The sequence below is a fragment of the Falco punctatus genome, assembly GCF_963210335.1.
Source record: "Falco punctatus genome assembly, chromosome: 16".
In the NCBI taxonomy this organism is placed as follows: Eukaryota; Metazoa; Chordata; class Aves; order Falconiformes; family Falconidae; genus Falco; species Falco punctatus.
This window is the reverse complement of record NC_137596.1, coordinates 8,784,958-8,797,373: the sequence shown is the minus strand read 5'-3', so window position 1 is coordinate 8,797,373 and position 12,416 is coordinate 8,784,958. Positions and strand designations below refer to the sequence as shown.

General features: G+C 42.7%; 1 long non-coding RNA gene across 1 annotated transcript; it reads left to right on the top strand.

Moving 5' to 3' along the window:
* Positions 1-1,941: 1,941 nt before the first annotated feature.
* Positions 1,942-12,244, top strand: LOC308054229. Its single transcript, XR_013924043.1, has 3 exons — positions 1,942-4,512; positions 5,288-5,427; positions 11,220-12,244. It is a non-coding gene; the product is annotated as an uncharacterized lncRNA (long non-coding RNA).
* Positions 12,245-12,416: the final 172 nt, after the last annotated feature.

Genomic DNA, 12,416 nt, shown 5'->3' with positions numbered 1-12,416 from the left:
CTGGGCTGTCTTTTCTGAAGACTGGACTTTTGCCAGCCAGCTAGCTTATTGCCCTGAAAACACCTGAAACTGTCTAGATTTGTAGGAAGGCAATGAAGAGTGCAGTCAGTCAGCACGTGGGCTGTGTGCCTGAGTGTTGCCAGCCAGTATTTGTTTATGCAGCTGGAGGTGGGTGATGCCATTTAAGGTGGCTTGAGTGCACTTTTGTGCATAAATCAGCTGCCAGAGTCAAGGTGCCCGATGGCATTTATGGAAATAGTTCGGAACGTTTCTCTCTTTTTCTTCTTACTGCTTACTGATTCAGTCATCAGTGAGTCACCAGCTCTTAGCAGACCCTGGTATGAAATTTCGCTAGTTTTTGCGTTTCAAGTTCATCTTGTCTAGAAAGCTTTTTTTCCTCTGAAGGGTTTCCTTCTGTGTGCCAGGCAATTATCAGTGTTATAACAGGACAAAATGCAGTCACAAACTGTAAAAAACAAGCCGGGGGCAGGGGTGGAGAGGGACGGAAGAAAGAAAAGGCAGCATACTATGATGAGCACTGTGGTGGTTTTGCCATGATAATGCCCAGTGCTGAACAGCGAGGCTGAGAGCAATTCGGTGGACAGAGCCTGCCTGCTTGCTGCAGCCACTGCACTCTGTACCAGCCATGGGGGTTGCAAGGCCACCTGTGCCCTCTTAGTGCTTGTGGGTGTGATGTGTGTTGTGAGTGACCACCAGATGCAGTTGCGTTTCAGGGCTTCGTGTTGGAAGACTTGGTATCATTGGAAATAGAGGTGAAGAATAGGAAATAATGCAAAGTAACGGCAAAAATGTGTGCATTGGTTGTATGAATATCTCAGTTTTGCTGCTCAAGATTTCCAAAAGCAAAATCCTGCACCAGGAACATGGCAAGGATCACACCAACAGGTTCCTTCCATAAAGTGGGTCCTGTAGCCCATAAGACCTCCCGAAAGTGTGCTTGATACAGCATCAGTTAGGAGCAGGCAGCTTTCAGAGGTGGTCTAGCAAAACCCTCAGCCTCACTGACAGACACGGGCAAAAGTCAGCACAGAGTTGGAAGCACTGTAGGCACAATGCCAGCTAGTCATGGATCCTGGGTCAGAGCTCATCGCTAAGGGAGATTTACCCTGTCAGCTGCCTGTCAGACTGAACTCCAGCACTTTCATTGCTTGGCTTGTAGCTGCTGGGTTGTCGGCTCAAGGGCCATTCAAAGTGCGTACTGCCAACCTGCTGTTTCCCAGTGGGGTTGTTTCGTGGCTGCTCAGCATCAGCAGTTCTCCTCTACTCTATAGGTGATCAGCGTAGCAGCAACAGGAGCAGGAACAGAATCTGGGCAGTGTCCCCAGGGCTGGGTGGCAGAAGAACTTCGGTGTTACTGGAGGCCTCTTGCAGGGACAGGCAACCCTGAACACTGATGGTCTCTGCCAGCCTGTTCCCTGAAGGGGATCTTCTGTGGAGCACAGCAGGCCTTGCTCCAAGCAGAGCCGTCTCCTGTTGACAGACTGAGAGGCTTGGTTGAGGAGGACAGCAACAAGTCCACAAGTTTTCTGAAGGCTTTTCTGTTTGCAGAGCTGATAGTGACTACTTCACGTCTGTCATGCTTCCTAGTGGTTGGTAGTAGCAGCTTTCAGATGATTGTGGACTCCTTCATAACCAGTCCTGGTTAGCTTTCAGATAATCTCAGCCAGTCATTTCTTCAGAGATGAAGAATCCTGCATGTTTCCATGGAAATTTCTCAAAAAGTGGTGGTAGTTGCTCTTGAGCTACTCCTCTGTCAGTGCTCCAGTCTGTTCCCTGTCTGTAGCAAGACATTACAAATTCTTTGAAGTTTTCTGTATTTCTCTCATCCTCATCTTTGTTGCAGTGGAGGAGGATGTCAGCTGCCCTGTAACAACTATCTGTGTTACAGATTACTGCATTTCTGCATCACCTGCCACTGCATTTGTGTACCTCTCCCTTTCCATTCCCACTTAGCCAGGGAGCTGTTGTGCTCCGGTCTCAGCAAGGTACCAAAACAATTGCAAGGCTAGTTGAGCTTTCCTAAATACAGAGAAGGACCTACCTGCAGCGATGTGGTTCAGAGCCAGTGCTGGTGTTCCCCTCAGTTCTTGAGGAACTGTGGGATTGTTACTGCATCACCTTCAAGGGAGGAAGGTCCCAGCTGTTTTCTAGCTTGTTTTCTGCTCTGTTGGGACAGGTGTCCTGCAGAGCAGCAGGTGCTTTGCCTTTGCACAGCGTGAAGCTTGTGCTGATTTGTGCCTCTGATTTAGGGGGAAACACATGCAAGGACTTTCTGGGCAATTTCTTTCAATATAAGTAGGCTGGTTAATTGACATCAGACCTAAGATGTTCTGTGGTTTGAAGGAGGGGTTTTTTGGGGTGTTTTTTTGTGGTTTCTTTTTTTTCCTCTGGCAAGGCTTTAACTTGAAGAAAAGAGTTTCATTTTCTTATGCTGGTCATGTATTATGGAAACACAGTATGCCCTTCCTGGAGAGGACTTCCTCTGTAGTAGGCTTATTATGACTATTGTAGTTATACATATCTGAAGGATCAGGTATTACTTTCCTGTACTCAGGATTACAGTGTTCTGCTGTCTGGTTTGCTGCATGTTATGGAGGGCACTTTGGTGCAAGTGAGTACTTGGTTTTGTTGCAGTAGTAAGCAACCTAGAGAAAAAGCAGAAATCCCCGAAGTGCAGGGAAACGCTAATACTCTTTATATAAAGCCCATCTACATCTCTGATACTTCTGGCACATGAATAATTATAGAACTTAGAGGGTTGCTTGCCATAGTTCTCAGATTCCCAAGCTTTTTTGCTGTGCCACAGGTGTAGTCCTGCTGGAGGCAGTGACCAACGCCTGGGCACAGGAATCTGCAGATTAAGTTCTAGAGTGAAGGAAATGGCACCTTACTAAGCAGATGCTGCGGAGGGGTTTTGCTGGCCAGTCTCGGGTGTTTGGTGCGCAACTGCTGTTACTGGTAACAGAATGAGAAATCATTTCTTAAGCTTGCTTTGTGCAAAGTGAAACTTGTGGTTATATCAATTTATCAGAGCCTGAAATTATTTCTCTAGTTGTCTGTTTGTGCTAATTTAATATGTTTAATTTTTAGGACACCTCTGCATCTTGCTTCTGCGAATGGCCATGTGAACGTTGTTACATATCTCGTAGAAAACAAGTGTAAACTAAATCTTACTGACAGTGATAACAGATCGCCGCTGATGAAGGTATGTGGAATATGTTATGCTCTTTCAAGTGGGGCTTGTCAACTGTGCATTAAATGAGAGGTGGCTGGTAGGATTCTTTACACAGCTCTGCATAGAAGCATGCATCTGGTAATCAGCGTGGAATAGGCATATGTTAGCTCAGCTTTGAAGGTGCTCTTATTTTCCAGCATTGGGAAGCTGGGGCAATTGTAACAGAGCGCTGGAAGTTCTTCCTTTTTTGTGTGTTGTTCCCAGGCAGTACAGTGCCAGCAAGAAGAATGTGTAGCTATTCTGCTAGAGCACGGTGCCAACCCACATCTGGCAGATGCTGACGGCAACACTGCCCTTCACCTTGCTGTCCGATCTCCTAATACAGCTGTAGCGGGGCTGTTACTTGAGCATAATGCCAATATTGATGCTCGGAATAAGGTAAATTTTTGTATTTGTTGAAGAAGTTCTTTCAAAAAGTTGTATTAGTATTTCTCTGGTAGGGTTGGTTTTTTTTTTTTTACTTTTATTTTTAAATTTATCTGCCCTTTCAGGAGGGAAACACTCCGCTTATTCTTGCTATCTCTGAACATCATGAAGATATAGCAGAGTTTCTTCTGCAGAAAGGAGCTGATGTGCATGCTCGAGATCACTTTGAAAGGTGAGTGGTTTGTCAAAACTCTGCATGGGTCTCTTTAGTATTCTTTAGGTTGGATTAATCAGAGGCATGAGAGTGAGCTCTGAAAAAAAAACCCGGGGAGCCACACAGCAGCTATTTCTGTGTGACTTGTGAAAGCACATCTGCGCTTGGCTGTTGTCATACCTCAGTGGGTGCTTTCCTCGTAGAGGATTACAAGAAGGCATTGTCTGTGGTGGCCCTTCTGGCAGGAAACATGCTGTTAGCTCAGCAGCACTGCCTCAGTTTGAAAAGACATCTCCTGCATAGTGGCATAGTTTGTATGTGAGTGTTGTCTATGTGGAAGCTTTGTTTGAAGATTGGAGGTTTGGTTGTTTTGACTCCCTCTTGCATTTTATGGTTGCTCTTAATATTTAATGAAAACCGCGTTTTCTTTTGCTCATTCAGTAATGAGGAAAGTAGTTTTTGAGAGCAAATAGGAATAAAAATAATTACAGTGTCTGTGTCAAATGATCTACTTCATAACATATTTTTGGTGTTTCAGAACCCCACTTATGACTGCAGCATCTGGTGGACAGCTTAATTTAATAAAAGTTCTTCTTCAATATGGTGCTGATCTTTTCCATAAAGACACTAACGGATGGACAGCTGAGGATTATGCTGTTACTCATGGATATTCTAGGTAAATTTTTGACTTTATTGTTAGAATAGGTTGTCAGTTGTCAGTGTGGCTTTTGAATGTTTTTGGTAATAGCAGCACGGTTTAATGGTGTGTTGAAAGCTGTCCTGAAGCTGTGCTCAGTGGCATCTTCTGATACGTATCGTTCCCTGTGTCTAGTATTAATCTGGATGCTGAAGAAAATTTCCACCCGGAATTGTCTGTAGATGTCAAGTTTTGATGCTAAGCTTGCACCTGCCCAGTACAAGCTCTAAAACATGTCTGTATCCTACAGTTACCCAGAGGTAGAACGTGGCAAACTGAAATGCATGTCAGTCCTCTCCTCAGACCAGCACCATTGTCCTTACTGACTTCCACTACAATGAGCAGGAACTATTAGCCTTTTGTTTCAGAGATCTAACATATCCCTTTTGTTAAAGTCTTAAGCAGTTTCACCCCTCTTATGGATAGCTTTGTACCTGTGCGTACCCCTTCTCTGAGGTGGTTATGTGTGCTTAACAGCTAGGCTGAAAATATTGTGCCGAGCTGGAGCTAATAGCTTCGTAGGTGTGGATATGCACCTCTAGAGTGAACATGACTGTAGTGAATATTAAAGTATGTAGTAGTCGTGCAGTAAGTTCTGTGTGTATTACTCTCAGTGAATGCATACAAGTATACGAATTCACATGGCTATGAATACATGTAGGGTGGATAAGTGGCTGTTAACTGTTCTGTTAAACTGTGTAAGCAAGTATGTGGTTGTTTTTACCAAATATGTTTCTTCTCTTTCCCTATATAGTCTTTGTAAACAACTGGTGGAATACGCATTCCGGGGAGACAGAGACGAAGGTGGTGCACAAGGCGACACAGTACCTGGCATTCCTCACCGGGCCAGAGCTGCTGGCTTGACGTTGGGTGCACCTGCTGTGGACAGAGGAGGTAGGATCTTTAATCACGCAGGAGCTCACGAGGAAAATCACTGTGGCCTTTTCTTTAGGGGGTTTGTGTTGTCAGCGCTCACTGTGTTTGCCGTTGACTTTAGTGGAGGCATCAGGTGGGGTAGCGCAAGAAGCTTTGTGAATATGCTGACTTGTTGCTGGTTGGAGGTGCTTCTTGTCAGGGGTGAAGGCAGCTGCGGTTTGTGTGCTACGGGGCCACTTACCGGGCTGTTGCATTCTGCCTGCCAGATTGCCCATCTGTATAGGTTTTCATACAGAGAGAGAAGGGGGACAGAGAAGGAACTAGGTGAGAGTGGTTTTGGTTTTGGGGTGTGTACTTGTACCTGTAGATGGCCATTCAGATTGTGAAAATGAATTGCAAAAGCAGTAGGTTCGTCCTGAGTAGTTGTTCATCTTCCTGTAGCTGGGAAGCAACAGATGAGTTAGCAGGGCCGTACATGTCTTGTTGATTTCCACTGAGTTTGTGCAGTGGTGTTTTAATATTAATGGTTTCACCTGCACTAAGCTGCCTTTAGTGAGTTGTCTTATTTCTCAGCATCAGTTACGATTGTTGCTGTGTAGGTGCTCTAGAGACATACTTAGGAAAAATTGTCTTGGAAAAGTCACTTTGTTAGAAACAATAATGCAACTTCTGTGTGTACTGTATCTTCATGGACGTAGTTTGATTCCAGTAAAAATAAAAACCACTTCTACTTCCAGTAATTTTATGAAATAAACATTAAAAAGTCCATATTAACTTGTGATCCAGAAAAACAATTGAATTGCCTTGTTATCAAAAAATTAGCTCCTTCAGTGAGTTTATTTTAAATTAAAAAAAACCAAAACAAACAACTCCTTAATTTTTAAGATCCAGTCTATGCTTATGAGCTCATATAGCCCTAGAGGAATCTTAGAAAACTAATCTTTTAATATAGATCGAACTTCTTGTACTTTACATCTCAGGCCCTACAGTGGGAAGTTCTATCCTTTCTGGTTTTTTTAAGGATGTTACATCAGAACTTTGTGGCAAATGGGCAGCAGACAGTGTTCAAACACAGTTTATTACTCCTTTTTTAAATACGTCGTGAAATATGAGCAAAACATGGGATATTTTTCTGAGTTCACTTTTCCCAGATAGGGGAATTTAATTTAGAGCCAAACTTTGTTCCTTTGACTTAGGAATAGTTATTTTGATCTAGTCAGCGATGTGTAAAGTTTCTTGATAGACTGAAGGAAGATGCAGAGGTTTTTATATTTTATTTTATTTTTGGAAAGCACATGGTACAGGTAGTTTAATCAACAAAATGTTGCTTTTACCCAAACAGCACTCTGTGGCTGCCTCCTGTGCACATAGATAATTGCTGTGGTACCACATTGTGATGACTGACAGGCCTGGGTTATTTTAAAATATGTGGCTTGAAGAATAATACTGTTGTGTGATTCCAAAATTAATATGCCCTCAGGGAAACATGGGTTCTTGAACCAAGTAATTTGCTCAGTTCCTTGAAGACGGTAATACTACTAGCATAAGTCCACAATGTTATGGGAAATCCTCACTTGAAGAGGCCTAGTAAGTGTGAAGAGAATATTTATGTGGGTTAAGGACTTGGGAGGAGAAAGAGTGTGCTGTGGTCTCAAACTGTTTATAGTAGGGCTTGTTTTCCTTGAGTGGTACGAATCTTTTTCTCCTTGTGCTCAGTCTCCTGGAAAATGACCCCCGCCTGTTGAGTGAGAGGGATTAGTAGCATGCAGGGAGCACTTGGTGGCATTGATTCTGCAGTCTCTTGCTTGCACACACAAAGCGCAGGTCCTGCATCCTGGGTCCCTTTGACAGGCTGCAGTAAAAGCTTTGAAGCCCCTGTTAGAGGAGAAGCTCAACTGATCGTGAGACAACGGAGGAATACCCACTTTGAATTCTTTGTTTTAATCTTGCTCTTCATTCCTGTTTTTCTGGGATTTTCAATGTAGTCCTTCCTCCTTTTGCTGCTACTTTTGCACTTGTTGAACATTGTTCAAAATATTCACCTCTAGTGAGCAAGTCGGTATATTTAAGAGGTTGGCTCATGCTTATTTGAGTGTTTACTTTTTGTCAGAACATGAACCTTTTTGTTGATTACAGACAGACTTGCAAAAACCTCCAAATGAATGGCTTCCACCTCTAGCATATCGAATGACAGACTTTTCAGATTTGAAGTTGGAATTTCTTTGGCAAAAAGTAATTATGTATTTTTTCTAAAAGCGAGGGTTCAGATTTCTAGTATGTCTTCAGTGGCAGCTTTTTTTAGCTGCTGCACTGCATATTGGTGTATTGTTCCTACAGAAACCATTGGTTTTTCATCATAGAGCTCTTGGAAAAGAAACGAGTGCTTCAGTGTGCTTTATATCTGCTGTATCGCCTTTTAAGAAAACTGAGAAATGGAGAAGGAATGAGAAACGATCTTGAGGTCCTTTTTTTAACTCTTACATGTGTATTTTTGATAGGAGTCCTCTTGCCACATCCATTCCATGTATTTGTGGTAACATCAATATAAGCAGGACTCCCTGTTGCTCTGAGGCAAATGTTATGGCCTTGTCACACAGACATTTGGTGTTGGGTAGCTGCAATAACAGAACCACACCATTCATTGATATAAAAAAAAAAAATTTACTAAGTAGGATGGGTAGAGCAGGCGGATGGTGATTTATATTCTAAAGCTTCTGTTCCACAACACATAGACACGCGTACACACACAAGCACACATGCATGACACTCACACCAGCCAGTGCACCCGTTCTGGCCCAGTTGTGGCCTGCCCTATAGCCCTGGGGGAACAGGGTATTCACTCTGACTGCTTGTCATGCCTGCGTTCTGGCTGGTGGCGTAGCTTCTCTATGTGAACAGTTCAGCATGGTCAAATCAACATATGCAGGGCTTTTACCTTCCGACTGAGGTAGGAGGGGGCTGTGTTTGCATCTGGCACCATCTGACACAACTGGCTAGCATATCTCCAAAGTTTGTTGGCACCTACAGATTTTTGGGATGCTTAGAAGGAGGGATTTTAAGTGTGCCGTATGTATAAAACACTCTACAAATATGAAGGAATTGCATTGGCAGTCAGTGCTGGGCAAGGACTAGTCAAGCTGAGAGAAATTCAAAGTTGGCAGTACAGTAAACTGCCAAGAATCTGTTTCAGTGTTTCAAAATATTGGAATATAGGTATTCTACAATGGAGCAAGTAAATTAAGTTACACTGTTTGACACTGTCCCTTAAGAGTAGAGTTCTGTAGGTTGTGATAGGTTTGGCTTCTACTTCTTGTAACTGTAGAGTAGGCTGATGGTCACAGTACATTCTCCCATTGCTACAGCTTTGTTAATGTACTGGTTATGTTTTCCAAATTTCTGGGAATTCACATTTATTCTGGTGTCCTTGTTTGGTCTGTCCTTGACACGCCTTTCCCTAAATGGATATAGGAATGCCACAATCTCCTAGCCAGACATCAAGAACAGGAAAACCAAAGAAAGGTATTCTATACAGTAGCATTTCAACTGTGAAACATGTTATGTGAGGTACAAATACTAACACACCTGTGATGTTTATTATCTTGGAGGTCTCTATTGTGATGGTTTTGGTTTTATAAATCAGGTTTGAGAGCAGGCTTTGGGTGCTTTTTGTTTGCGTGTTTTGCACGGGTCCTTTATTACTGGATTGAGTGATTGCTTTGTGTCATTAGTGATAGTAAATAATATTTAAAAAAAAAATATGCTCTTCTGTTACTCCACAATGAAAATGGACTTCAATTAAAGTAGAAACAAGTGATCCCTAGATACTACTTTTCTAGATCCCATTTCTACAGTAGGGCATCAAGATCTGTCTGAAAACTAGCTCATAAACTTTCTCTCTTGCTTTTTAAAGGAGAATGGGAACTGGTTTTGATCATTGCTTAAAGTTACTATCCATGGAAAGCAAAAGTTCAGATAACTTACTCAACACGATATGCCCTTTGTTTTCTTTTCCTTTTAATGATTTTGTCTAAGACCTCGATTTGGCTGTCATCATACAACTTTATGGAAGGCCACCAATCTCCTATTTATAAGCAAGTTCATTTTGTGATGATAGTTAACGAGAACTAATTATCGAGGACTTGAGGAATGCTGAAATAGATACGATGTGGAGGCTTTATTTGGTTTTTTCCTTTCTGTCCTGGGAATTGAAGAGGCCTTTTATTTCATCTTAGTTGTTGGTAATTGAGAGGTTTTCGCACTCTTCAGGCTGGATTCCTAGAGTTCAGATTTCTTTAGTACATCAGTGGTGTGCTAGAGTGCGCTGTCGTTGAGTTTGCAACATGTGCATCTGGGCCACGCTGCCATTCGGAGGGATCTTGACAAGCTGGGTAAATGGACTGTCAGGCCTGTCTTAACAGAATTCAACAAGGGCAGATGCCAAGTCCTGCACATGGAAAGGAACAACCGTTTGCTACAGCACGTGCTGGAGCTGCCTGGCTGGAGAGCTGCTTTGCTGGGAATAGCCAGAGGGTCTTGGCAGAAAGTGAGCTGAGAATGAGCCAGCAGGGTGCCCTGCCGGCTGAGAAGGTTAACGGTGTCCTGGGCTGTATGAAGAGCAGCATAGCCAGGGGACTGAGGAAGGGGATTGTACGCTGCTACCTGGCAGTCCCTGGGTTGTGTCCAGCTCCCTGGGTATAATTTTGAGCCCCCAGTGCAAGAGAGAGTGGTCTTTCATCCGTGAGCGAGTTCAGTGGAGGGCCATCAAACTTTGCCAGGAGCAGGGCTACTTGCCTTTTGGGGAGAGACTGGGGGAACTGGGCTTGTTCAGTGTAGAGAAGAGATGACTTTGAAGGGGACCCAGCAGCAGCAGCTTCCAGTACGTGTATGGAGAAGACAGAGACAGGTGCCTCCCAGTGGTGCGTCACATGAAGCAAAGGTACAAGAGGCATAAATGGAAACAAGAGAATTTCTAATGGAATGTGGGCAGCTTCACCATGGTGAGAACAGTAAAACAGAGAGGTTGTGCAGTCTCCCTCCTTGAATGGTTCAAGATCAGAGTGGAAAAAGCCCTATGCAGCCTCATCTGACCTCAGAGCTGAGTCCGCTTTGAGGGGGCGGTTGGCTGAGAGACTTGCCGAGGTCCCTTGTGACCTGATTTATCCTGTGATCCTGTGTGCAAGTTGCTGTCTTAACATGGATGAAAGCTTGGAGCGTAGTATAGAATGCCCTGGTTACGCCTGTCTTGCCTGTTGAATACCCTTTTTGGTGCAGCATAGAGAACTGCTGGGGATTTTTCTGCCTGAGGACAGACATTAGATCTTGGTTATGCTTTTTGATGTTTTTTACCTTTTCAGGATAACCTGTAAGTGGGTAGAGCAACAGCTAGTATAGTATATAAACCAGTAAAATCTCTGTCAACAGTGTGTGCTTGTGTGTGCAGTATGAGTACTTCAGCAGTTCATTTATTTACTGTCTTGCTAAAGCACCAGTATTTTGTTAACTGTTTATTAACGTAGCATATTCATGCTATGCTGGGTTTTTTTAGTTTAGAGGTAGTTCTTAAACTTTTAGGTATAAAAGTTCAAAGGAGATAAAACTCTGGTCTTTTTTGTTTTGTCAATTCAGTGTGACTTGAAAAAGCAGTTGTTTGGAAATGCATGCATTCATTCATGCTGTCTTACATTAAGTTGACTCCCCAAAATTTCATTCTGTTATGACATGTAGAGTTGTCCAGGTTAAATGTTTGTATGTGCTGGTTGATTTTTAGCATGCCAAATCTAATTTCAACATGTCAATTAATGTTTGAACAGCAATAGACGACTTGTCGCAAGGAGACTCAATCAGGTAAGACTTTAAACATACCCAGCACATACCTGAGGAATGATTGGAGAGACACAGTACTCATTTTGCTTTACTTTTTAAGAAGCTTGGAGAAAGAGGGGAGTGATGTCAGTTGGCATACTTCTGAGGAAGAACTCGATTTTTCTCCCAAGGTATGGTGTATTTACAGTAAATGTCCTATAAAAATAAGTGATCTGAAGGCAAGTTTTCTGGGGGATTGAAAGAAACTACAGTTCTAGCCAATATTGTTTTCTCCTTAGAAGCACTCTCTGACCTGCCAGCCTTTCTTTTGCTGTGAGTTTTTCCTAAAAGACCTGTAGCTGTGGCAGAGCACGCAGTAGATTTGTGGTTTGAGGCAAAAGAGCCATAGGCGACGAGATAAACCACCACAGTTTTGTTTGTTCTTGGTCATTTGAGTCAGATTTTAAGTTTATAAGTTACTAATATAACCTGTTCTGTTCTTCCCCAACCACTGTTAATGTTTCCTGTAAATTTCGTGGTAGAATCCTAACTGATAAAGGGCACTTTTTAATGAAGATGTACTGAAAGCCTTCATCACGTAGTTCTCCTTTCCTCCTCATCAGGTTACTCAAGAGTGCTCAGCGGATGAGTTACTCAAATGGGTCATCTTTTTTTCTTCTATTGAGATGGCATTCTGTGCTTGCACGTAATCTCACACTGCATGTTTTCCCTCCTTTTTTTGAAGGCTTAGGCAGTATTCTTTTTGTCAGCTACAAGCTCTCAGGCCTGCTTTTTTTGCTAGTGTTCTGAAGAATTATTAACTTCTGCAGTGATGTCTGGAGCATCTGTTCTGTTGCTCTGGGATTCTGCAGCGATGAGGAACTGGTGTTCTAGTTCAACCTACTCTGCAATACTGGAGGTGCAAGCATGTTTAGTTTTAACATGATTTCATTTTCTTGCACTGATTTAAATATAAATTATGCATTTTTGGGGCATGTTTTTGAAATGTAAGGATATTCTGGTAAGTGTACTTGCAGGGACTAATCAATGCATTAAACCTAGGGTTCTTAACAGTTACTTCCCTTTTGCACACTTGCAAGAAAGCATCCAGAAGCTGCAATCTTAAATATAACTGAATTTTACTGAAGTACTACAAATATTAAACCCAGATTTTTAAAACTGCTATGCATGTAACCATAGTTGTG